General features: G+C 34.9%; 8 non-coding genes across 8 annotated transcripts; 7 read left to right on the top strand and 1 right to left on the bottom strand.

Annotated features, from left to right (window-relative positions):
• Window positions 1-845: 845 nt before the first annotated feature.
• Window positions 846-918, top strand: TRNAV-CAC (transfer RNA valine (anticodon CAC)). Its single transcript has one exon. It is a non-coding gene; the product is annotated as a tRNA-Val (tRNA).
• A 7,651-nt stretch (window positions 919-8,569) lies between these two features.
• TRNAV-CAC (transfer RNA valine (anticodon CAC)) lies at window positions 8,570-8,643 on the top strand. Its single transcript has one exon. It is a non-coding gene; the product is annotated as a tRNA-Val (tRNA).
• Window positions 8,644-9,174: 531 nt separating this feature from the next.
• TRNAV-GAC (transfer RNA valine (anticodon GAC)) lies at window positions 9,175-9,247 on the top strand. The gene has a single exon. It is a non-coding gene; the product is annotated as a tRNA-Val (tRNA).
• Window positions 9,248-9,542: 295 nt separating this feature from the next.
• On the top strand, window positions 9,543-9,615 carry TRNAV-CAC (transfer RNA valine (anticodon CAC)). The gene has a single exon. It is a non-coding gene; the product is annotated as a tRNA-Val (tRNA).
• Window positions 9,616-13,737: 4,122 nt separating this feature from the next.
• Window positions 13,738-13,810, top strand: TRNAI-GAU (transfer RNA isoleucine (anticodon GAU)). The gene has a single exon. It is a non-coding gene; the product is annotated as a tRNA-Ile (tRNA).
• A 295-nt stretch (window positions 13,811-14,105) lies between these two features.
• On the top strand, window positions 14,106-14,178 carry TRNAV-CAC (transfer RNA valine (anticodon CAC)). Its single transcript has one exon. It is a non-coding gene; the product is annotated as a tRNA-Val (tRNA).
• A 7,745-nt stretch (window positions 14,179-21,923) lies between these two features.
• On the top strand, window positions 21,924-21,996 carry TRNAV-CAC (transfer RNA valine (anticodon CAC)). Its single transcript has one exon. It is a non-coding gene; the product is annotated as a tRNA-Val (tRNA).
• A 1,225-nt stretch (window positions 21,997-23,221) lies between these two features.
• Window positions 23,222-23,294, bottom strand: TRNAV-GAC (transfer RNA valine (anticodon GAC)). The gene has a single exon. It is a non-coding gene; the product is annotated as a tRNA-Val (tRNA).
• Window positions 23,295-24,633: the final 1,339 nt, after the last annotated feature.

Genomic DNA, 24,633 nt, shown 5'->3' with positions numbered 1-24,633 from the left:
TTGAAGGATGCAGTTCAGGTTAAAAAAAAGAAAGTTTTTGTTGCCAAACTTCGTTCTGTCATAACTTAGCTGAAAGTCCAAAACAAATGAAAATATTTTGCTGTGAGAATCTAAAGCATATCTCGTTCAGTGTTTTCAGTTTAAATCTCTTTCATATTCTGTTGAAATCCCCAAAAATATGGTGCGTTAAATCAAAAGCTTTTTTTTTCTTCCCACGTGTCTTTGAAAATTTCTTCCAGAGGTTCAGCATTTGGCCTCCCCTCATTCAATTCACACATTTTGGGAAGTGCATTTAATTGAAAGAGAAAGGTGAGTTAATTCCTCCATTGGAGAAAAAGGTAATGTTTTATAAAATGTTAAAATCGTTGAAAAGTCTAAAAAAAAAGCTGAAGCAGAGGTGATTCCCTTGGAAGTTTTCATTTTGCAAGAACTAAAGATGATTTTTTATATTGGAAAAACTACCATCTTATTTCATCTCTTTCTGTAGTGTAGTGGTAATCATGTTCGCTTGACACGTGAAAGGTCTTCAGTTCAATTCTGAGCAGAAACATTTTGCTTTTAATTTGAAAAATGCTTGACTCTTGATCAGCAATTGCAAAATGTTTGAATTTCCAATTTCCTGTTGTTTTTAACGTTCTTCCGCGATTTAAATGCAGGTTGTGCAAACCGATTAATCTTTGAAGAAATTGAGTGTTTTAAAAATTCTGGTCCTAACTTTCTTCACATTTAAAACTCCCACTTTGCCTCTTTTAGAGAAAAAGATGTTTTAACCCAATGAATGCGGAAACACTGCTATTCATTTGAAAAAACATGTTGTAAAAAGTAACCATGGCATGTACATACATGTTTCTGTAGTGTAGTGGTTATCATGTTTGCTTCACACGCAAAAAGTCCTTGGTTCGATACCAAGCAGAAACATAGACTTTTGGTTCTCATGATATTTGCACTTTTCTCCATTTGTTCAATGATAGTTTTGAAGGATGCATTTTCGGTGAAAAAAAGAAAGTTTTTGTTGCCAAACTTCGTTCTGTCATAACTTAGCTGAAAGTCCAAAACAAATGAAAACCTTTTGCTGTGACAAACTAAAGCAAACCTCGTTCTGTGTTTTCAGTTTTAATCTCTTTCATATTCAGTTCAAATCCTCAAAAAATATGGTGCGTCAAATCACAAGCTTTTTTTCCCCTTTCCATGTGTCTGAAAATTTATTCGAGAGGTTCAGCATTGGGCCTGCCCTCACCCTATTCACACATTTTGGGAAGTGCATTGAATTGAAAGAGAAAGGTGAGTTGATTCCTCCATTGGTGAAAAAGGTAATGTTTTATAAAATGTTAAAATCATTGAAAAGTCTAAAAAAAACGCTTTTGTGGAAGTGATTCCCTTGGAAGTTTTCATTTTGCAAGTACGAAAGATGATTTTTTTATATTGGAAATCTTCCCATTGATTTCATCTGTTTTTGTAGTGTAGTTGAAATCACATTCACTTAACACGTGAAAGGTCCTCAGTTCAATTCTGAGCAGAAACATTTTGCTTTTAATTTGAAAAATGCTTGCCTCTTCATCAGCAATTCCAAAATGTTTGAATTTCCAATTTCCTGTTATTTTTAACGTTCTTTGGCGATTTTACAACAGGCTGTGCAAACCGATTAATCTTTGAAGAAATTGAGTGTGTTAAAAATTTTGGTCCAAACTTCCTTCACATTTAAAACTCCCACTTTGCCTCTTTCAGAGAAAAATATGTTTTCACCCAAAGAATGCAGAAACAATGCTCTTGTTTTTAAATGTTATAAACAGTGACCATTGCATATACATATCCTTTTCTGTCATGCAGTGTTGATCATGTTTGTTTTACACGCAAAAGGTCAGCATTTCAATTCGGAGCAGAGACATTCTGCTTTTAATTTTAAAAAATGCTTGCCTCCTCATTCACAATCAAATAATGTTTGAATTTCCAATTTCGTCTTGTTTTTCACGTTCTTTGGCCATTTAAAAACAGGTTGTGCAAACCGATTAATCCTCGAAAAAACTGAGGGTTTTAAAAATTCTGGACCAACCTTCATCACATTTGAAACTCCCATTTGAACTCTTTGAGAGAAAAAGATGTTTTCAAGTGTGATTTATAAAAACAAATGTTGTCAACAGTAACCATTACATGTAAACACATGTTTCTGTGGTGCAGTGGTTATCATGTTTGCTTCACCCTTCAATGTACTTGGTTTGATACCAAGCAGAAACATGGAATTTTGGTTATCATGTTATTTACACTTTTCCCCATTTGTTCAATGATTGTTTTGAAGGATGCAGTTCAGGTGAAAAAAAAAGAAGTTTTTGTTTCCAAACTTCGTTCTGTCATAACTTAGCTGAAAGTCCAAAACAAATGAAAACCTTTTGCTGTGAGAAACTAAAGCAAATCTCGTTCTGTGTTTGCAGTTGAAATCTCTTTCATATTCAGTTGAAATCCTCAAAAAATATGGTGCGTTTAATCACAAGCATTTTTCCCCTTTCCACGTGTCTTTGAAAATTTCTTCGAGAGGTTCAGCATTTGGCCTCCCCTCATCCTCTTCACACATTTTGGGAAGTGCATTGAATTGAAAGAGAAAGGTGAGTTAATTCCTCCATTGGAGAAAAAGGTAATGTTTTATAAAATGTTAAAATCATTGAAAAGTCTAAAAAAAAAAAGCTTCTGCGGAAGTGATTCCCTTGGAAGTTTTCATTTTGCAAGAACTAAAGATGATTTTTTTATGTTGGAAAACTTCCGATTTATTTCATCTGTTTTTGTAGTGTCGTGGAAATCACATTCACTTAACACGTGAAAGGTCTTCAGTTAAATTCTGAGCAGAAACATTTTGCTTTTAATTTTGAAAAATGCTTGCCTCTTTATCAGCAATTCCAAAATGTTTGAATTTCCAATTTCCTGTTCGTTTTAACGATCTTTGGCGATTCAACAACAGGCTGTGCAAACCGATTAATCTTTGAAGAAATTGAGTGTTTTAAAAATTTTGGTCCAAACCTCCTTCACATTTAAAACTCCCACTTTGCCTCTTTCAGAGAAAAATATGTTTTCACCCAAAGAATGCAGAAACAATGCTATTTTTGTTAATGTTGTGAAAAGTGACATTGCATATACAAATCATTTTCTGTCATGTTGTGTTGATCATGTTTGTTTTACACGCAAAAGGTCCTCATTTCAATTCGGAGCAGAGACATTTTGCTTTTAATTTGAAAAAATGCTTGCCTCCTCGTCAGCAATCAAAAAATGTTTGAATTTCCAATTTCCTCTTGTTTTTCACGTTCTTTGGCCATTTAAAAACAGGTTGTACAAACCGATTAATCCTTGAAAAAACTGAGGGTTTTAAAAATTCTGGACCAACCTTCATCGCTTTTAAAACTCCCATTTTAACTCTTTTGGAGAAAAATATGTTTTCAAGTGTGATTTATAAAAACAAATGTTGTAAACAGTAACAATTATATGTAAACACATGTTTCTGTGGTGCAGTGGTTATCATGTTTGCTTTACACTTCAATGTCCTTCGTTTGATACCAAGCAGAAACATGGAATTTTGGTTGTCATGTTATTTGCACTTTTCCCCATTTGTTCAATGATTGTTTTGAAGGATGCAGTTCAGGTGAAAAAAAAAGAAGTTTTTGTTTCCAAACTTCGATCTGTCATAACTTCGCTGAAAGTCCAAAACAAATGAAAACCTTTTGCTGTGAGAAACTAAAGCAAATCTCGTTCTGTGTTTGCAGTTGAAATCTCTTCATATTCAGTTGAAATCCTCAAAAAATATGGTGCGTTTAATCACAAGCATTTTTTCCCTTTCCACGTGTCTTTGAAAATTTCTTCGAGAGGTTCAGCATTGGGCCTCCCCTCATCATATTCACACAATTTGGGAAGTGCTTTGAATTGAAAGAGAAAGGTGAGTTGATTCCTCCATTGCAGAAAATTGTAATGCTTTATAAAATGTTAAAATCATTGAAAAGTCAAAAAAAAAAAAAAACCTTATGCAGAAGTGATTCCCTTGGAAGTTTTTTCTTTGCAAGGACTAAAGATGATGTTTTTTTTTTATGTTGGAAAACTTCCTGTTGATTTCATTTGTTTCTGTAGTGTGGTGGTAATTGCATTTGCTTTGCAACATGAAAGGTCTTCAGTTCAGTTCTGAGCAGAAATATTTTGCTTTTAATTTGAAAAATGCTTGACTCTTGATAAGCAATTACAAAATGTTTGAATTTCCAATTTCCTGTTGTTTTTAGCGTTCTTTCGCGATTTAAATGCAGGTTGTGCAAACCGATTAATCCTCGAAAAAACTGAGGGTTTTAAAAATTCTGGACTAACCTTCATCGCGTTTAAAACTCCCATTTTAACTCTTTTGGAGAAAAATATGTTTTCAAGTGTGATTTATAAAAACAAATGTTGTAAACAGTAACCATTAGTTGTAAATATGTGTTTCTGTGGTGTAATGGTTATCAAGTTTGCTTCACACACAAAAGGTAACCTTGGTTTGATACCAAGCAGAAACATAGACTTTTGGTTGTCATGTTATTTGCACTTTTCCCCATTTGTTCAACTAGGACGTGCCCGTACGTGGGTGCCCGTTCCGTGGCCAAAAAAAAAAAAAAAAAAAATTTCCAAATTTAAATCAAGTGTACCTCCCTGTCTTTGCTAGCCATGACATTCGATGCCATTGACCATTGCCACTCCTACGCCACGGTGAGGCGACAGGGTAGGATTTGTAGGAGACCTGAAAGTGCAGTGTCAGTATGTATTCCATGTTCGAATTGTTTTAGTTTTAAAATAGTTTAAAAAAAAAAAGGTTTGCAAAGCATATCACCAAATTGAAACAGAATTGAAACAGAGCAGAATTCGTTATTATTATTATATTACTACAAATTATTACAAATTATTACATTACAAATTTTATTCGTTAATGTTAATTCCCTGCCATCACCCTCTGCCATCACCCTCCCATCACCCTGCCATCACCCTCCCATCACCCTCCCATCACCCTGCCCCATCACCCTGCCCCATCACCCTGCCCCATCACCCTCCCATCTCCCTCCCATCACCCTCCCATCACCCTCCCATCACCCTGCCATCTCCCCCCCACCACCCTCTGCCATCACCCTCTGCCATCACCCTCCCATCACCCTGCCATCACCCTCTGCCATCACCCTCTGCCATCACCCTCTGCCATCACCCTCTGCCATCACCCTCCCATCACCCTGCCATCACCCTCCCATCACCCTGCCATCACCCTCCCATCACCCTGCCCCATCACCCTGCCCCATCACCCTGCCCCATCACCCTGCCCCATCACCCTCCCATCTCCCTCCCAAACAAAGAATAATAAAAATTGTCTACATGTACATTGTACACACCTTTATGTCGTTAGCACCTCTTCATAAACAACATTGCAGAGGAAACGGCGCTTCTTCTTTGTTTCCTCGTCCTGGGCAAGAATGCGGAGGCTGCTGGATCTGCCAACCCTACAGGCCGCCACGTAGAACTGACAATGGCTGAAGAAGTCTCTTTTGCAGAAGATCCCAACATGGTGTAGCGACTGCCAAAATAAGTTGTGCACTTATTTTGATGAATTCTTTTCGAAACAATTTTTCTTCAATCAATAAATAAATAATAAGAATTGTCCACATGTACACACCTGTATGTCGTTAGCAGCTCTTCATAAACAACATTGCTGAGGAAACGGCACCTCTCCAGGAGATCCTAACATGGTGTACGACTGCCAAAAGAAGTTGTGCACTTTTTTTGATGAATTCGTTTCGAAACAATTTTTCTTCAATAAATAAATAATAATAAAAATTGTCTACATGTACATTGTACACACCTTTATCTCGTTAGCACCTCTTCATAAACAGCATTGCAGAGGAAACGGCGCTTCTTCTTTGTTTCCTCGTCCTGGGCAAGAATGCGGAGGCTGCTGGATCTGCCAACCCTACAGGCCGCCACGTAGAACTGACAATGGCTGAAGAAGTCTCTTGGGCAGAAGATCCCAACATGGTGTAGCGACTGCCAAAAGAAGTTGTGCACTTATTTTGATGAATTCTTTTCGAAACAATGTTTCTTCAATCAATAAATAAATAATAAGAATTGTCCACATGTACACACCTGTATGTCGTTAGCAGCTCTTCATAAACAACATTGCTGAGGAAACGGCACTTCTCCAGGAGATCCTAACATGGTGTACGACTGCCAAAAAAAGTTGTGCATTTTTTTTGATGAATTCTTTTCGAAACAATTGTTCTTCAATAAATAAATAATAATAAAAATTGTCTACATTGTACACACCTTTATCTCGTTAGCACCTCTTCATAAACAACGTTGCTGAGGAAACGGCGCTTCTTCTTTGTTTCCTCGTCCAGGGCAAGAATGCGGAGGCTGCTGGATCTGCCAACCCTACAGGCCGCCACGTAGAACTGACAATGGCTGAAGAAGTCTCGTGTGCAGAAGATCCCAACATGGTGTAGCGACTGTCCTTGGGATTTATTCACAGTCATGGCAAAGCAGGGTCGTACCGGAAACTGCCGACGCCGCAGAGTGAACGGGAACATGTTGCCAGTGTTGTCTGCCAAGCGAGCAGTCCGTTCTTCATCCCTTTCAGCTGCACGACGCCTTGTCACGCGCGTAACGTCGCGTGCCAGGCGAGCAGCTCGTTCTTCGTCAGATTCCATTGCGCGTGCACTACGTGCAGCTTCGTTCCTTCGTTCTCGTAAACGACGACTCGATTGGGGCATTGTCTTTATCTACAATCTATCTATAAGATAGACAGTAAGTATATAGACGGTAGGTATAGATAAGATAGAATAGATAGATCTAACAATAAGACAGTGGGAAGATACAATCGAGACAGTAAGTCGGCACTTTCGTAAGGCCGGAAGTGAAGTCTTCACTGTCCGGAAGTTCGCATATCGCATATCTATCTATCTATCTATTAATGCCCAATTATTCAATTATCGCCAACGTATTTTGGCTTTTTGCAATTTAATCGCAAGGAAAAGTAGAAAGAGAAGAGGGGAAAAAATGAAAAGGAAAAACATTCCAAACCGCGAGGGAAAACAACACGGCACGTCGACACAACAACGTGTCCTGTGATTGGCCGTACGTGGCTGCCAGTAGCTGCCCCCAAAAAAAAGCTTTCACCGTCCGGCGACTGAATTTTAGGGGAAAAATAAAACGCTCTTCGCTTAAAACAACGCCCTTCGCTCTGACTGAATTGGGACAATGTTTTTATGTTTTTAATTGAATTACTATCCGTAATGGCGCACGCTCTCACAGGAGCTCCGGAAGGTCGCATATCGCAGTTACGATGAATCGCAAATTAGTTTTTATTAGTTTTAAAACATAGTTTAATGCCAACATAGTTTTCCAACGTGAAATAAATGAATACGCTCTCAAATGTGCCGTCCGAGGCAGAGTCTGTTCGCCACGTTCGGCACACGTGATAGCTCGCTGCTCTCTGATTGGTTGAATCGTTTTTTGGACATAGCTCGGTAACTACTTGTCCGATTAATTTCAAACCTTGAAAAGGCACATCCTCGGGTCCCCAGCAATATACCTGGCAAGTTTAAAGTATATCGGACCCATGGTTGTCGAGAAACAGCGGTCACAGACAAACAAACAAACACACACACAGACACACAGACACACAGACACACACACACACACACACACACACACACACACACACACAGAGATTACTGGAATTATAGATAGATGATTGTTTTGAAGGATGCAGTTCAGGTTAAAAAAAAGAAAGTTTTTGTTGCCAAACTTCGATCTGTCATAACTTAGCTGAAAGTCCAAAACAAATGAAAATCTTTTGCTGTGAGAATCTAAAGCATATCTCGTTCTGTGTTTTCAGTTGAAATCTCTTTCATATTCAGTTGAAATCCTCAAAAAATATGGTGCGTTTAATCACAAGCATTTTTTCCCTTTCCACGTGTCTTTGAAAATTTCTTCGAGAGGTTCAGCATTGGGCCTCCCCTCATCATATTCACACAATTTGGGAAGTGCTTTGAATTGAAAGAGAAAGGTGAGTTGATTCCTCCATTGCAGAAAATTGTAATGCTTTATAAAATGTTAAAATCATTGAAAAGTCAAAAAAAAAAAAAAACCTTATGCAGAAGTGATTCCCTTGGAAGTTTTTTCTTTGCAAGGACTAAAGCTGATGTTTTTTTTTATGTTGGAAAACTTCCTGTTGATTTCATTTGTTTCTGTAGTGTGGTGGTAATTGCATTTGCTTTGCAACATGAAAGGTCTTCAGTTCAGTTCTGAGCAGAAATATTTTGCTTTTAATTTGAAAAATGCTTGACTCTTGATAAGCAATTACAAAATGTTTGAATTTCCAATTTCCTGTTGTTTTTAGCGTTCTTTCGCGATTTAAATGCAGGTTGTGCAAACCGATTAATCCTCGAAAAAACTGAGGGTTTTAAAAATTCTGGACTAAACTTCATCGCGTTTAAAACTCCCATTTTAACTCTTTTGGAGAAAAATATGTTTTCAAGTGTGATTTATAAAAACAAATGTTGTAAACAGTAACCATTAGTTGTAAATATGTGTTTCTGTGGTGTAATGGTTATCACGTTTGCTTCACACGCAAAAGGTCCTTGGTTCGATATCCAAGCAGAAACATAGACTTTTGGTTCTCATGATATTTGCACTTTTCCCCATTTGTTCAATGATAGTTTTGAAGGATGCATTTTCGGTGAAAAAAAGAAAGTTTTTGTTGCCAAACTTCGTTCTGTCATAACTTAGCTGAAAGTCCAAAACAAATGAAAACCTTTTGCTGTGACAAACTAAAGCAAACCTCGTTCTGTCTTTTCAGTTGAAATCTCTTTCATATTCTGTTGAAATCCCCAAAAATATGGTGCGTTAAATCAAAAGCTTTTTTTTTCTTCCCACGTGTCTTTGAAAATTTCTTCGAGAGGTTCAGCATTTGGCCTCCCCTCATTCAATTCACACATTTTGGGAAGTGCATTTAATTTAAAGAGAAAGGTGAGTTAATTCCTCCATTGGAGAAAAAGGTAATGTTTTATAAAATGTTAAAATCATTGAAAAGTATTTTTTAAAAGCTGATGCGGAAGTGATTCCCTTGGAAGTTTTCATTTTGCAAGAACTAAAGATGATTTTTTATATTGGAAAAACTACCAACTTATTTCATCTGTTTCTGTAGTGTAGTGGTAATCACGTTCGCTTGACACGCGAAAGGTCTTCAGTTCAATTCTGAGCAGAAACATTTTGCTTTTAATTTGAAAAATGCTTGACTCTTGATCAGCAATTGCAAAATGTTTGAATTTCCAATTTCCTGTTGTTTTTAACGTTCTTCCGCGATTTAAATGCAGGTTGTGCAAACCGATTAATCTTTGAAGAAATTGAGTGTTTTAAAAATTCTGGTCCTAACTTTCTTCACATTTAAAACTCACACTTTGCCTCTTTTAGAGAAAAAGATGTTTTAACCCAATGAATGCGGAAACACTGCTATTCATTTGAAAAAACATGTTGTAAAAAGTAACCATGGCATGTACATACATGTTTCTGTAGTGTAGTGGTTATCATGTTTGCTTCACATGCAAAAGGTCCTTGGTTCGATACCAAGCAGAAACATAGAGTTTTGGTTCTCATGATATTTGCACTTTTCCCCATTTGTTCAATGATAGTTTTGAAGGATGCATTTTCGGTGAAAAAAAGAAAGTTTTTGTTGCCAAACTTCGTTCTGTCATAACTTAGCTGAAAGTCCAAAACAAATGAAAACCTTTTGCTGTGACAAACTAAAGCAAACCTCGTTCTGTGTTTTCAGTTGAAATCTCTTTCATATTCAGTTCAAATCCTCAAAAAATTTGGTGCGTCAAATCACAAGCTTTTTTTCCCCTTTCCATGTGTCTGAAAATTTATTCGAGAGGTTCAGCATTGGGCCTGCCCTCACCCTATTCACACATTTTGGGAAGTGCATTGAATTGAAAGAGAAAGGTGAGTTGATTCCTCCATTGGTGAAAAAGGTAATGTTTTATAAAATGTTAAAATCATTGAAAAGTCTAAAAAAAACGCTTTTGTGGAAGTGATTCCCTTGGAAGTTTTCATTTTGCATGTACTAAAGATGATTTTTTATATTGGAAATCTTCCCATTGATTTCATCTGTTTTTGTAGTGTAGTTGAAATCACATTCACTTAACACGTGAAAGGTCCTCAGTTCAATTCTGAGCAGAAACATTTTGCTTTTAATTTGAAAAATGCTTGCCTCTTCATCAGCAATTCCAAAATGTTTGAATTTCCAATTTCCTGTTGTTTTTAACGTTCTTTGGCGATTTAACAACAGGCTGTGCAAACCGATTAATCTTTGAAGAAATTGAGTGTGTTAAAAATTTTGGTCCAAACTTCCTTCACATTTAAAACTCCCACTTTGCCTCTTTCAGAGAAAAATATGTTTACACCCAAAGAATGCAGAAACAATGCTCTTGTTTTTTAATGTTATAAACAGTGACCATTGCATATACATATCCTTTTCTGTCATGCAGTGTTGATCATGTTTGTTTTACACGCAAAAGGTCAGCATTTCAATTCGGAGCAGAGACATTCTGCTTTTAATTTTAAAAATGCTTGCCTCCTCATTCACAATCAAATAATGTTTGAATTTCCAATTTCGTCTTGTTTTTCACGTTCTTTGGCCATTTAAAAACAGGTTGTGCAAACCGATTAATCCTCGAAAAAATTGAGGGTTTTAAAAATTCTGGACCAACCTTCATCACATTTGAAACTCCCATTTGAACTCTTTGAGAGAAAAAGATGTTTTCAAGTGTGATTTATAAAAACAAATGTTGTCAACAGTAACCATTACATGAAAACACATGTTTCTGTGGTGCAGTGGTTATCATGTTTGCTTCAACCTTCAATGTCCTTGGTTTGATACCAAGCAGAAACATGGAATTTTGGTTATCATGTTATTTACACTTTTCCCCATTTGTTCAATGATTGTTTTGAAGGATGCAGTTCAGGTAAAGAAAAAAAAGTTTTTGTTTCCAAACTTCGTTCTGTCATAACTGAGCTGAAAGTCCAAAACAAATGAAAACCTTTTGCTGTGAGAAACTAAAGCAAATCTCGTTCTGTGTTTGCAGTTGAAATCTCTTTCATATTCAGTTGAAATCCTCAAAAAATATGGTGCGTTTAATCACAAGCATTTTTCCCTTTCCACGTGTCTTTGAAAATTTATTCGAGAGGTTCAGCATTTGGCCTCCCCTCATCCTCTTCACACATTTTGGGAAGTGCATTGAATTGAAAGAGAAAGGTGAGTTAATTCCTCCATTGGAGAAAAAGGTAATGTTTTATAAAATGTTAAAATCATTGAAAAGTCTAAAAAAAAAAAGCTTCTGCGGAAGTGATTCCCTTGGAAGTTTTCATTTTGCAAGAACTAAAGATGATTTTTTTATGTTGGAAAACTTCCGATTTATTTCATCTGTTTTTGTAGTGTCATGGAAATCACATTCACTTAACACGTGAAAGGTCTTCAGTTAAATTCTGAGCAGAAACATTTTGCTTTTAATTTTGAAAAATGCTTGCCTCTTTATCAGCAATTCCAAAATGTTTGAATTTCCAATTTCCTGTTGGTTTTAACGATCTTTGGCGATTTAACAACAGGCTGTGCAAACCGATTAATCTTTGAAGAAATTGAGTGTTTTTAAAATTTTGGTCCAAACCTCCTTCACATTTAAAACTCCCACTTTGCCTCTTTCAGAGAAAAATATGTTTTCACCCAAAGAATGCAGAAACAATGCTATTTTTTTAATGTTGTGAACAGTGACATTGCATATACAAATCATTTTCTGTCATGTTGTGTTGATAATGTTTGTTTTACACGCAAAAGGTCCTCATTTCAATTCGGAGCAGAGACATTTTGCTTTTAATTTGAAAAAATGCTTGCCTCCTCGTCAGCAATCAAAAAATGTTTGAATTTCCAATTTCCTCTTGTTTTTCACGTTCTTTGGCCATTTAAAAACAGGTTGTACAAACCGATTAATCCTTGAAAAAACTGAGGGTTTTAAAAATTCTGGACCAACCTTCATCGCTTTTAAAACTCCCATTTTAACTCTTTTGGAGAAAAATATGTTTTCAAGTGTGATTTATAAAAACAAATGTTGTAAACTGTAACAATTATATGTAAACACATGTTTCTGTGGTGCAGTGGTTATCATGTTTGCTTTACACTTCAATGTCCTTCGTTTGATACCAAGCAGAAACATGGAATTTTGGTTGTCATGTGATTTGCACTTTTCCCCATTTGTTCAATGATTGTTTTGAAGGATGCAGTTCAGGTGAAAAAAAAAGAAGTTTTTGTTTCCAAACTTCGATCTGTCATAACTTAGCTGAAAGTCCAAAACAAATGAAAACCTTTTGCTGTGAGAAACTAAAGCAAATCTCGTTCTGTGTTTGCAGTTGAAATCTCTTCATATTCAGTTGAAATCCTCAAAAAATATGGTGCGTTTAATCACAAGCATTTTTTCCCTTTCCACGTGTCTTTGAAAATTTCTTCGAGAGGTTCAGCATTGGGCCTCCCCTCATCATATTCACACAATTTGGGAAGTGCTTTGAATTGAAAGAGAAAGGTGAGTTGATTCCTCCATTGCAGAAAATTGTAATGCTTTATAAAATGTTAAAATCATTGAAAAGTCAAAAAAAAAAAAAAAACCTTATGCAGAAGTGATTCCCTTGGAAGTTTTTTCTTTGCAAGGACTAAAGATGATTTTTTTTTTATGTTGGAAAACTTCCTGCTGATTTCATTTGTTTCTGTAGTGTGGTGGTAATTGCATTTGCTTTGCAACATGAAAGGTCTTCAGTTCAGTTCTGAGCAGAAATATTTTGCTTTTAATTTGAAAAATGCTTGACTCTTGATAAGCAATTACAAAATGTTTGAATTTCCAATTTCCTGTTGTTTTTAGCGTTCTTTCGCGATTTAAATGCAGGTTGTGCAAACCGATTAATCCTCGAAAAAACTGAGGGTTTTAAAAATTCTGGACTAACCTTCATCGCGTTTAAAACTCCCATTTTAACTCTTTTGGAGAAAAATATGTTTTCAAGTGTGATTTATAAAAACAAATGTTGTAAACAGTAACCATTAGTTGTAAATATGTGTTTCTGTGGTGTAATGGTTATCAAGTTTGCTTCACACACAAAAGGTAACCTTGGTTTGATACCAAGCAGAAACATAGACTTTTGGTTGTCATGTTATTTGCACTTTTCCCCATTTGTTCAATGATTGTTTTGAAGGATGCAGTTCAGGTTAAAAAAAAGAAAGTTTTTGTTGCCAAACTTCGATCTGTCATAACTTAGCTGAAAGTCCAAAACAAATGAAAATCTTTTGCTGTGAGAATCTAAAGCATATCTCCTTCTGTGTTTTCAGTTGAAATCTCTTTCATATTCTGTTGAAATCCCCAAAAATATGGTGCGTTAAATCAAAAGGTTTTTTTTTCTTCCCACGTGTCTTTGAAAATTTCTTCGAGAGGTTCAGCATTTGGCCTCCCCTCATTCAATTCACACATTTTGGGAAGTGCATTTCATTGAAAGAGAAAGGTGAGTTAATTCCTCCATTGGAGAAAAAGGTAATGTTTTATAAAATGTTAAAATCATTGAAAAGTCTAAAAAAAAAGCTTATGCGGAAGTGATTCCCTTGGAAGTTTTCATTTTGCAAGAACTAAAGATGATTTTTTATATTGGAAAAACTACCAACTTATTTCATCTGTTTCTGTAGTGTAGTGGTAATCACGTTCGCTTGATACGCAAAAGGTCTTCAGTTAAATTCTGAGCAGAAACATTTTGCTTTTAATTTGAAAAATGCTTGACTCTTGATCAGCAATTGCAAAATGTTTGAATTTCCAATTTCCTGTTGTTTTTAACGTTCTTCCGCGATTTAAATGCAGGTTGTGCAAACCGATTAATCTTTGAAGAAATTGAGTGTTTTAAAAATTCTGGTCCTAACTTTCTTCACATTTAAAACTCCCACTTTGCCACTTTTAGAGAAAAAGATGTTTTAACCCAATGAATGCGGAAACACTGCTATTCATTTGAAAAAACATGTTGTAAAAAGTAACCATGGCATGTACATACATGTTTCTGTAGTGTAGTGGTTATCACGTTTGCTTCACACGCAAAAGGTCCTTGGTTCGATACCAAGCAGAAACATAGACTTTTGGTTCTCATGATATTTGCACTTTTCCCCATTTGTTCAATGATAGTTTTGAAGGATGCATTTTCGGTGAAAAAAAGAAAGTTTTTGTTGCCAAACTTCGTTCTGTCATAACTTAGCTGAAAGTCCAAAACAAATGAAAACCTTTTGCTGTGAGAAACTAAAGCAAATCTCGTTCTGTGTTTGCAGTTGAAATCTCTTTCACATTCAGTTGAAATCCTCAAAAAATATGGTGCGTTTAATCACAAGCATTTTTTCCCTTTCCACGTGTCTTTGAAAATTTATTCGAGAGGTTCAGCATTTGGCCTCCCCTCATCCTCTTCACACATTTTGGGAAGTGCATTGAATTGAAAGAGAAAGGTGAGTTCATTCCTCCATTGGAGAAAAAGGTAATGTTTTATAAAATGTTAAAATCATTGAAAAGTCTAAAAAAAAAAAGCTTCTGCGGAAGTGATTCCCTTGGAAGTTTTCATTTTGCAAGAACTAAAGATGATTTTTTTATGTTGGAAAACTTCCGATTTATTTCATCTGTTTTTGTAGTGTCGTGGAAATCACATTCACTCAACACGTGAAAGGTTTTCAGTTAAATTCTGAGCAGAAACATTTTGCTTTTAATTTTGAAAAATGCTTGCCTCTTTATCAGCAATTCCAAAATGTTTGAATTTCCAATTTCCTGTTGGTTTTAACGATCTTTGGCGATTTAACAACAGGCTGTGCAAACCGATTAATCTTTGAAGAAATTGAGTGTTTTTAAAATTTTGGTCCAAACCTCCTTCACATTTAAAACTCCCACTTTGCCTCTTTCAGAGAAAAATATGTTTTCACCCAAAGAATGCAGAAACAATGCTATTTTTGTTAATGTTGTGAAAAGTGACATTGCATATACAAATCATTTTCTGTCATGTTGTGTTGATCATGTTTGTTTTACACGCAAAAGGTCCTCATTTCAATTCGGAGCAGAGACATTTTGCTTTTAATTTGAAAAAATGCTTGCCTCCTCGTCAGCAATCAAAAAATGTTTGAATTTCCAATTTCCTCTTGTTTTTCACGTTCTTTGGCCATTTAAAAACAGGTTGTACAAACCGATTAATCCTTGAAAAAACTGAGGGTTTTAAAAATTCTGGACCAACCTTCATCGCTTTTAAAACTCCCATTTTAACTCTTTTGGAGAAAAATATGTTTTCAAGTGTGATTTATAAAAACAAATGTTGTAAACAGTAACAATTATATGTAAACACATGTTTCTGTGGTGCAGTGGTTATCATGTTTGCTTCACACTTCAATGTCTTTCGTTTGATACCAAGCAGAAACATGGAATTTTGGTTGTCATGTTATTTGCACTTTTCCCCATTTGTTCAATGATTGTTTTGAAGGATGCAGTTCAGGTGAAAAAAAAAGAAGTTTTTGTTTCCAAACTTTGTTCTGTCATAACTTAGCTGAAAGTCCAAAACAAATGAAAACCTTTTGCTGTGAGAAACTAAAGCAAATCTCGTTCTGTGTTTGCAGTTGAAATCTCTTCATATTCAGTTGAAATCCTCAAAAAATATGGTGCGTTTAATCACAAGCATTTTTTCCCTTTCCACGTGTCTTTGAAAATTTCTTCGAGAGGTTCAGCATTGGGCCTCCCCTCATCATATTCACACAATTTGGGAAGTGCTTTGAATTGAAAGAGAAAGGTGAGTTGATTCCTCCATTGCAGAAAATTGTAATGTTTTATAAAATGTTAAAATCATTGAAAAGTCAAAAAAAAAAATAAACCTTATGCAGAAGTGATTCCCTTGGAAGTTTTTTCTTTGCAAGGACTAAAGATGATGTTTTTTTTATGTTGGAAAACTTCCTGTTGATTTCATTTGTTTCTGTAGTGTGGTGGTAATTGCATTTGCTTTGCAACATGAAAGGTCTTCAGTTCAGTTCTGAGCAGAAATATTTTGCTTTTAATTTGAAAAATGCTTGACTCTTGATAAGCAATTACAAAATGTTTGAATTTCCAATTTCCTGTTGTTTTTAGCGTTCTTTCGCGATTTAAATGCAGGTTGTGCAAACCGATTAATCTTTGAAGAAATTGAGTGTTTAAAAAATTCTGGACTAACCTTCATCGCGTTTAAAACTCCCATTTTAACTCTTTTGGAGAAAAATATGTTTTCAAGTGTGATTTATAAAAACAAATGTTGTAAACAGTAACCATTATTTGTAAATATGTGTTTCTGTGGTGTAATGGTTATCAAGTTTGCTTCACACACAAAAGGTAACCTTGGTTCGATACCAAGCAGAAACATAGACTTTTGGTTGTTATGTTATTTGCACTTTTCCCCATTTGTTCAATGATTGTTTTGAAGGATGCAGTTCAGGTTAAAAAAAAGAAAGTTTTTGTTGCCAAACTTCGTTCTGTCATAACTTAGCTGAAAGTCCAAAACAAATGAAAATCTTTTGCTGTGAGAATCTAAAGCATATCTCGTTCTGTGTTTTCAGTTGAAATCTCTTTCATATTCTGTTGAAATCCCCAAAAATATGGTGCGTTAAATCAAAAGCTTTTTTTTACTTCCCACGTGTCTTTGAAAATTTCTTCGAGAGGTTCAGCATTTGGCCTCCCCTCATTCAATTCACACATTTTGGGAAGTGCATTTAATTGAAAGAGAAAGTGAGTTAATTCCTCCATTGGAGAAAAAGGTAATGTTTTATAAAATGTTAAAATCATTGAAAAGTCTAAAAAAAAAGCTTATGCGGAAGTGATTCCCTTGGAAGTTTTCATTTTGCAAGAACTAAAGATGATTTTTTATATTGGAAAAACTACCAACTTATTTCATCTGTTTCTGTAGTGTAGTGCACTACACTACAAAAACATGTATGTACCTGCCATGGTTACTTTTTACAACATGTTTTTTCAAATGAATAGCAGTGTTTCCGCATTCATTGGGTTAAAACATCTTTTTCTCTAAAAGTGGCAAAGTGGGAGCTTTAAATGTGAAGAAAGTTAGGACCAGAATTTTTAAAACACTCAATTTCTTCAAAGATTAATCGGTTTGCACAACCTGCATTTAAATCGCGGAAGAACGTTAAAAACAACAGGAAATTGGAAATTCAAACATTTTGCAATTGCTGATCAAGAGTCAAGCATTTTTCAAATTAAAAGCAAAATGTTTCTGCTCAGAATTGAACTGAAGACTTTTCACGTGTCAAGCGAACGTGATTACTTATCACGTTTGCTTCACATGCAAAAGGTTACCTTGGTTCGATACCAAGCAGAAACATAGACTTTTGGTTGTCATGATATTTGCACTTTTCCCCATTTGTTCAATGATAGTTTTGAAGGAGGCATTTTCGGTGAAAAAAAGAAAGTTTTTGTTGCCAAACTTCGTTCTGTCATAACTTAGATGAAAGTCCAAAACAAATGAAAACCTTTTGCTGTGACAAACTAAAGCAAACCTCGTTCTGTGTTTTCAGTTGAAATCTCTTTCATATTCAGTTCAAATCCTCAAAAAATTTGGTGCGTCAAATCACAAGCTTTTTTTCCCCTTTCCATGTGTCTGAAAATTTATTCGAGAGGTTCAGCATTGGGCCTGCCCTCACCCTATTCACACATTTTGGGAAGTGCATTGAATTGAAAGAGAAAGGTGAGTTGATTCCTCCATTGGTGAAAAAGGTAATGTTTTATAAAATGTTAAAATCATTGAAAAGTCTAAAAAAAACGCTTTTGTGGAAGTGATTCCCTTGGAAGTTTTCATTTTGCATGTACTAAAGATGATTTTTTATATTGGAAATCTTCCCATTGATTTCATCTGTTTTTGTAGTGTAGTTGAAATCACATTCACTTAACACGTGAAAGGTCCTCAGTTCAATTCTGAGCAGAAACATTTTGCTTTTAATTTGAAAAATGCTTGCCTCTTCATCAGCAATTCCAAAATGTTTGAATTTCCAATTTCCTGTTGTTTTTAACGTTCTTTGGCGATTTAACAACAGGCTGTGCAAACCGATTAATCTTTGAAGAAATTGAGTGTGTTAAAAATTTTGGTCCAAACTTCCTTCACATTTAAAACTCCCACTTTGCCTCTTTCAGAGAAAAATATGTTTTCACCCAAAGAATGCAGAAACAATGCTCTTGTTTTTTAATGTTATAAACAGTGACCATTGCATATACATATCCTTTTCTGTCATGCAGTGTTGATCATGTTTGTTTTACACGCAAAAGGTCAGCATTTCAATTCGGAGCAGAGACATTCTGCTTTTAATTTTAAAAATGCTTGCCTCCTCATTCACAATCAAATAATGTTTGAATTTCCAATTTCGTCTTGTTTTTCACGTTCTTTGGCCATTTAAAAACAGGTTGTGCAAACCGATTAATCCTCGAAAAAATTGAGGGTTTTAAAAATTCTGGACCAACCTTCATCACATTTGAAACTCCCATTTGAACTCTTTGAGAGAAAAAGATGTTTTCAAGTGTGATTTATAAAAACAAATGTTGTCAACAATAACCATTACATGAAAACACATGTTTCTGTGGTGCAGTGGTTATCATGTTTGCTTCACCCTTCAATGTCCTTGGTTTGATAACAAGCAGAAACATGGAATTTTGGTTATCATGTTATTTACACTTTTCCCCATTTGTTCAATGATTGTTTTGAAGGATGCAGTTCAGGTAAAGAAAAAAAAGTTTTTGTTTCCAAACTTCGTTCTGTCATAACTGAGCTGAAAGTCCAAAACAAATGAAAACCTTTTGCTGTGAGAAACTAAAGCAAATCTCGTTCTGTGTTTGCAGTTGAAATCTCTTTCATATTCAGTTGAAATCCTCAAAAAATATGGTGCGTTTAATCACAAGCATTTTTTCCCTTTCCACGTGTCTTTGAAAATTTCTTCGAGAGGTTCAGCATTTGGCCTCCCCTCATCCTCTTCACACATTTTGGGAAGTGCATTGAATTGAAAGAGAAAGGTGAGTTAATTCCTCCATTGGAGAAAAAGGTAATGTTTTATAAAATGTTAAAATCATTGAAAAGTCTAAAAAAAAAAAGCTTCTGCGGAAGTGATTCCCTTGGAAGTTTTCATTTTGCAAGAACTAAAGATGATTTTTTTATGTTGGAAAACTTCCGATTTATTTCATCTGTTTTTGTAGTGTCGTGGAAAGCACATTCACTTAACACGTGAAAGGTCTTCAGATATATTCTGAGCAGAAACATTTTGATTATAATTTTGAAAAATGCTTGCCTCTTTATCAGCAATTCCAAAATGTTTGAATTTCCAATTTCCTGTTGGTTTTAACGATCTTTGGCGATTTAACAACAGGCTGTGCAAACCGATTAATCTTTGAAGAAATTGAGTGTTTTTAAAATTTTGGTCCAAACCTCCTTCACATTTAAAACTCCCACTTTGCCTCTTTCAGAGAAAAATATGTTTTCACCCAAAGAATGCAGAAACAATGCTATTTTTGTTAATGTTGTGAACAGTGACATTGCATATACAAATCATTTTCTGTCATGTTGTGTTGATCATGTTTGTTTTACACGCAAAAGGTCCTCATTTCAATTCGGAGCAGAGACATTTTGCTTTTAATTTGAAAAAATGCTTGCCTCCTCGTCAGCAATCAAAAAATGTTTGAATTTCCAATTTCCTCTTGTTTTTCACGTTCTTTGGCCATTTAAAAACAGGTTGTACAAACCGATTAATCCTTGAAAAAACTGAGGGTTTTAAAAATTCTGGACCAACCTTCATCGCTTTTAAAACTCCCATTTTAACTCTTTTGGAGAAAAATATGTTTTCAAGTGTGATTTATAAAAACAAATGTTGTAAACTGTAACAATTATATGTAAACACATGTTTCTGTGGTGCAGTGGTTATCATGTTTGCTTTACACTTCAATGTCCTTCGTTTGATACCAAGCAGAAACATGGAATTTTGGTTGTCATGTTATTTGCACTTTTCCCCATTTGTTCAATGATTGTTTTGAAGGATGCATTTTCGGTGAAAAAAAAAGAAGTTTTTGTTTCCAAACTTCGATCTGTCATAACTTAGCTGAAAGTCCAAAACAAATGAAAACCTTTTGCTGTGAGAAACTAAAGCAAATCTCGTTCTGTGTTTGCAGTTGAAATCTCTTCATATTCAGTTGAAATCCTCAAAAAATATGGTGCGTTTAATCACAAGCATTTTTTCCCTTTCCACGTGTCTTTGAAAATTTCTTCGAGAGGTTCAGCATTGGGCCTCCCCTCATCATATTCACACAATTTGGGAAGTGCTTTGAATTGAAAGAGAAAGGTGAGTTGATTCCTCCATTGCAGAAAATTGTAATGCTTTATAAAATGTTAAAATCATTGAAAAGTCAAAAAAAAAAAAAAAACCTTATGCAGAAGTGATTCCCTTGGAAGTTTTTTCTTTGCAAGGACTAAAGATGATGTTTTTTTTTATGTTGGAAAACTTCCTGTTGATTTCATTTGTTTCTGTAGTGTGGTGGTAATTGCATTTGCTTTGCAACATGAAAGGTCTTCAGTTCAGTTCTGAGCAGAAATATTTTGCTTTTAATTTGAAAAATGCTTGACTCTTGATAAGCAATTACAAAATGTTTGAATTTCCAATTTCCTGTTGTTTTTAGCGTTCTTTTGCGATTTAAATGCAGGTTGTGCAAACCGATTAATCCTCGAAAAAACTGAGGGTTTTAAAAATTCTGGACTAACCTTCATCGCGTTTAAAACTCCCATTTTAACTCTTTTGGAGAAAAATATGTTTTCAAGTGTGATTTATAAAAACAAATGTTGTAAACAGTAACCATTAGTTGTAAATATGTGTTTCTGTGGTGTAATGGTTATCAAGTTTGCTTCACACACAAAAGGTAACCTTGGTTTGATACCAAGCAGAAACATAGACTTTTGGTTGTCATGTTATTTGCACTTTTCCCCATTTGTTCAATGATTGTTTTGAAGGATGCAGTTCAGGTTAAAAAAAAGAAAGTTTTTGTTGCCAAACTTCGATCTGTCATAACTTAGCTGAAAGTCCAAAACAAATGAAAATCTTTTGCTGTGAGAATCTAAAGCATATCTCGTTCTGTGTTTTCAGTTGAAATCTCTTTCATATTCTGTTGAAATCCCCAAAAATATGGTGCGTTAAATCAAAAGCTTTTTTTTTCTTCCCACGTGTCTTTGAAAATTTCTTCGAGAGGTTCAGCATTTGGCCTCCCCTCATTCAATTCACACATTTTGGGAAGTGCATTTCATTGAAAGAGAAAGGTGAGTTAATTCCTCCATTGGAGAAAAAGGTAATGTTTTATAAAATGTTAAAATCATTGAAAAGTCTAAAAAAAAAGCTTATGCGGAAGTGATTCCCTTGGAAGTTTTCATTTTGCAAGAACTAAAGATGATTTTTTATTTTGGAAAAACTACCAACTTATTTCATCTGTTTCTGTAGTGTAGTGGTAATCACGTTCGCTTGACACGCAAAAGGTTTTCAGTTAAATTCTGAGCAGAAACATTTTGCTTTTAATTTGAAAAATGCTTGACTCTTGATCAGCAATTGCAAAATGTTTGAATTTCCAATTTCCTGTTGTTTTTAACGTTCTTCCGCGATTTAAATGCAGGTTGTGCAAACCGATTAATCTTTGAAGAAATTGAGTGTTTTAAAAATTCTGGTCCTAACTTTCTTCACATTTAAAACTCCCACTTTGCCACTTTTAGAGAAAAAGATGTTTTAACCCAATGAATGCGGAAACACTGCTATTCATTTGAAAAAACATGTTGTAAAAAGTAACCATGGCATGTACATACATGTTTCTGTAGTGTAGTGGTTATCACGTTTGCTTCACACGCAAAAGGTCCTTGGTTCGATACCAAGCAGAAACATAGACTTTTGGTTCTCATGATATTTGCACTTTTCCCCATTTGTTCAATGATAGTTTTGAAGGATGCATTTTCGGTGAAAAAAAGAAAGTTTTTGTTGCCAAACTTCGTTCTGTCATAACTTAGCTGAAAGTCCAAAACAAATGAAAACCTTTTGCTGTGAGAAACTAAAGCAAATCTCGTTCTGTGTTTGCAGTTGAAATCTCTTTCATATTCAGTTGAAATCCTCAAAAAATATGGTGCGTTTAATCACAAGCATTTTTTCCCTTTCCACGTGTCTTTGAAAATTTATTCGAGAGGTTCAGCATTTGGCCTCCCCTCATCCTCTTCACACATTTTGGGAAGTGCATTGAATTGAAAGAGAAAGGTGAGTTCATTCCTCCATTGGAGAAAAGGGTAATGTTTTATAAAATGTTAAAATCATTGAAAAGTCTAAAAAAAAAAAGCTTCTGCGGAAGTGATTCCCTTGGAAGTTTTCATTTTGCAAGAACTAAAGATGATTTTTTTATGTTGGAAAACTTCCGATTTATTTCATCTGTTTTTGTAGTGTCGTGGAAATCACATTCACTCAACACGTGAAAGGTCTTCAGTTAAATTCTGAGCAGAAACATTTTGCTTTTAATTTTGAAAAATGCTTGCCTCTTTATCAGCAATTCCAAAATGTTTGAATTTCCAATTTCCTGTTGGTTTTAACGATCTTTGACGATTTAACAACAGGCTGTGCAAACCGATTAATCTTTGAAGAAATTGAGTGTTTTTAAAATTTTGGTCCAAACCTCCTTCACATTTAAAACTCCCACTTTGCCTCTTTCAGAGAAAAATATGTTTTCACCCAAAGAATGCAGAAACAATGCTATTTTTGTTAATGTTGTGAAAAGTGACATTGCATATACAAATCATTTTCTGTCATGTTGTGCACTACACTACAGAAACATGTATGTACAAGCCCTGGTTACTTTTTACAACATGTTTTTTCAAATGAATAGCAGTGTTTCCGCATTCATTGGGTTAAAACATCTTTTTCTCTAAAAGATGCAAAGTGGGAGTTTTAAATGTGAAGAAAGTTAGGACCAGAATTTTTAAAACACTCAATTTCTTCAAAGATTAATCGGTTTGCACAACCTGCATTTAAATCTCGGAAGAACGTTAAAAACAACAGGAAATTGGAAATTCAAAAATTTTGCAATTGCTGATCAAGAGTCAAGCATTTTTCAAATTAAAAGCAAAATGTTTCTGCTCAGAATTGAACTGAAGACCTTTCGCGTGTTAAGCGAACGTGATTACCACTACACTACAGAAACAGATGAAATAAGTTGGTAGTTTTTACAATATAAAAAAATCATCTTTACTTCTTGCAAAATGAAAACTTCCAAGGGAATCACTTCCGCATAAGCTTTTTTTTTAGACTTTTCAATGATTTTAACATTTTATAAAACATTACCTTTTTCTCCAATGGAGGAATTTCCTCACCTTTCTCTTTCAATTCAATGCGCTTCCCAAAATGCGTGATGAGGGGAGGCCCAATGCTGAACCTCTCGGATAAATTTTCAAAGACACGTGGAAAGGGAAAAAAAGCTTGTGATTTAATGCACCATATTTTTTGAGGATTTCAACTGAATATGAAAGAGATTTCAACTGAAAACACAGAACGAGATTTGCTTTAGTTTCACACAGCAAAAGGTTTTCATTTGTTTTGGACTTTCAACTAAGTTATGACAGAACGAAGTTTGGCAACAAAAACTTTCTTTTTTTTTTAACTTGAACTGCATCCTTCAAAACGATCATTGAACAAATGGGGAAAAGTGCCAATAACATGATAACCAGAAGTCTATGTTTCTGCTTGGTATCGAACCAAGGACCTTTTGCATGTAGAAGCAAATGTGATAACCACTACACTACAGAAACATGTATGCACATGACATGGTTACTTTTTACATGTTTTTTCAAATAAATAGCAGTGTTTCCGCATTCATTGGGTTAAAACATCTTTTTCTCTAAAAGAGGCAAAGTGGGAGTTTTAATTGTGAAGGAAGTTTGGACCAGAATTTTTAAAACACTCAATTTCTTCAAAGATTAATCGGTTTGCACAACCTGCATTTAAATCGCGAAAGAACGTTAAAAACAACAGGAAATTGGAAATTCAAACATTTTGTAATTGCTTATGAAGAGTCAAGCATTTTTCAAATTAAAAGCAAAATATTTCTGCTCAGAAGTGAACTGAAGACCTTTCATGTTGCAAAGCAAATGCAATTACCACCACACTACAGAAACAAATGAAATCAACAGGAAGTTTTCCAACATAAAAAAACATCATCTTTAGTCCTTGCAAACAAAAAACTTCCAAGGGAATCACTTCTGCATAAGGTTTTTTTTTTTTTTGACTTTTCAATGATTTTAACATTTTATAAAACATTACAATTTTCTGCAATGGAGGAATCAACTCACCTTTCTCTTTCAATTCAAAGCACTTCCCAAATTGTGTGAATATGATGAGGGGAGGCCCAATGCTGAACCTCTCGAAGAAATTTTCAAAGACACGTGGAAAGGGAAAAAATGCTTGTGATTAAACGCACCATATTTTTTGAGGATTTCAACTGAATATGAAGAGATTTCAACTGCAAACACAGAACGAGATTTGCT

Source organism: Myxine glutinosa, chromosome 3, assembly GCF_964187855.1.
Source record: "Myxine glutinosa chromosome 3, kmMyxGlut1.1, whole genome shotgun sequence".
NCBI classification, from domain to species: Eukaryota; Metazoa; Chordata; class Myxini; order Myxiniformes; family Myxinidae; genus Myxine; species Myxine glutinosa.
Note: the sequence above shows the minus strand (reverse complement) of the source record. Positions and strands in the feature narration are given on the sequence as shown.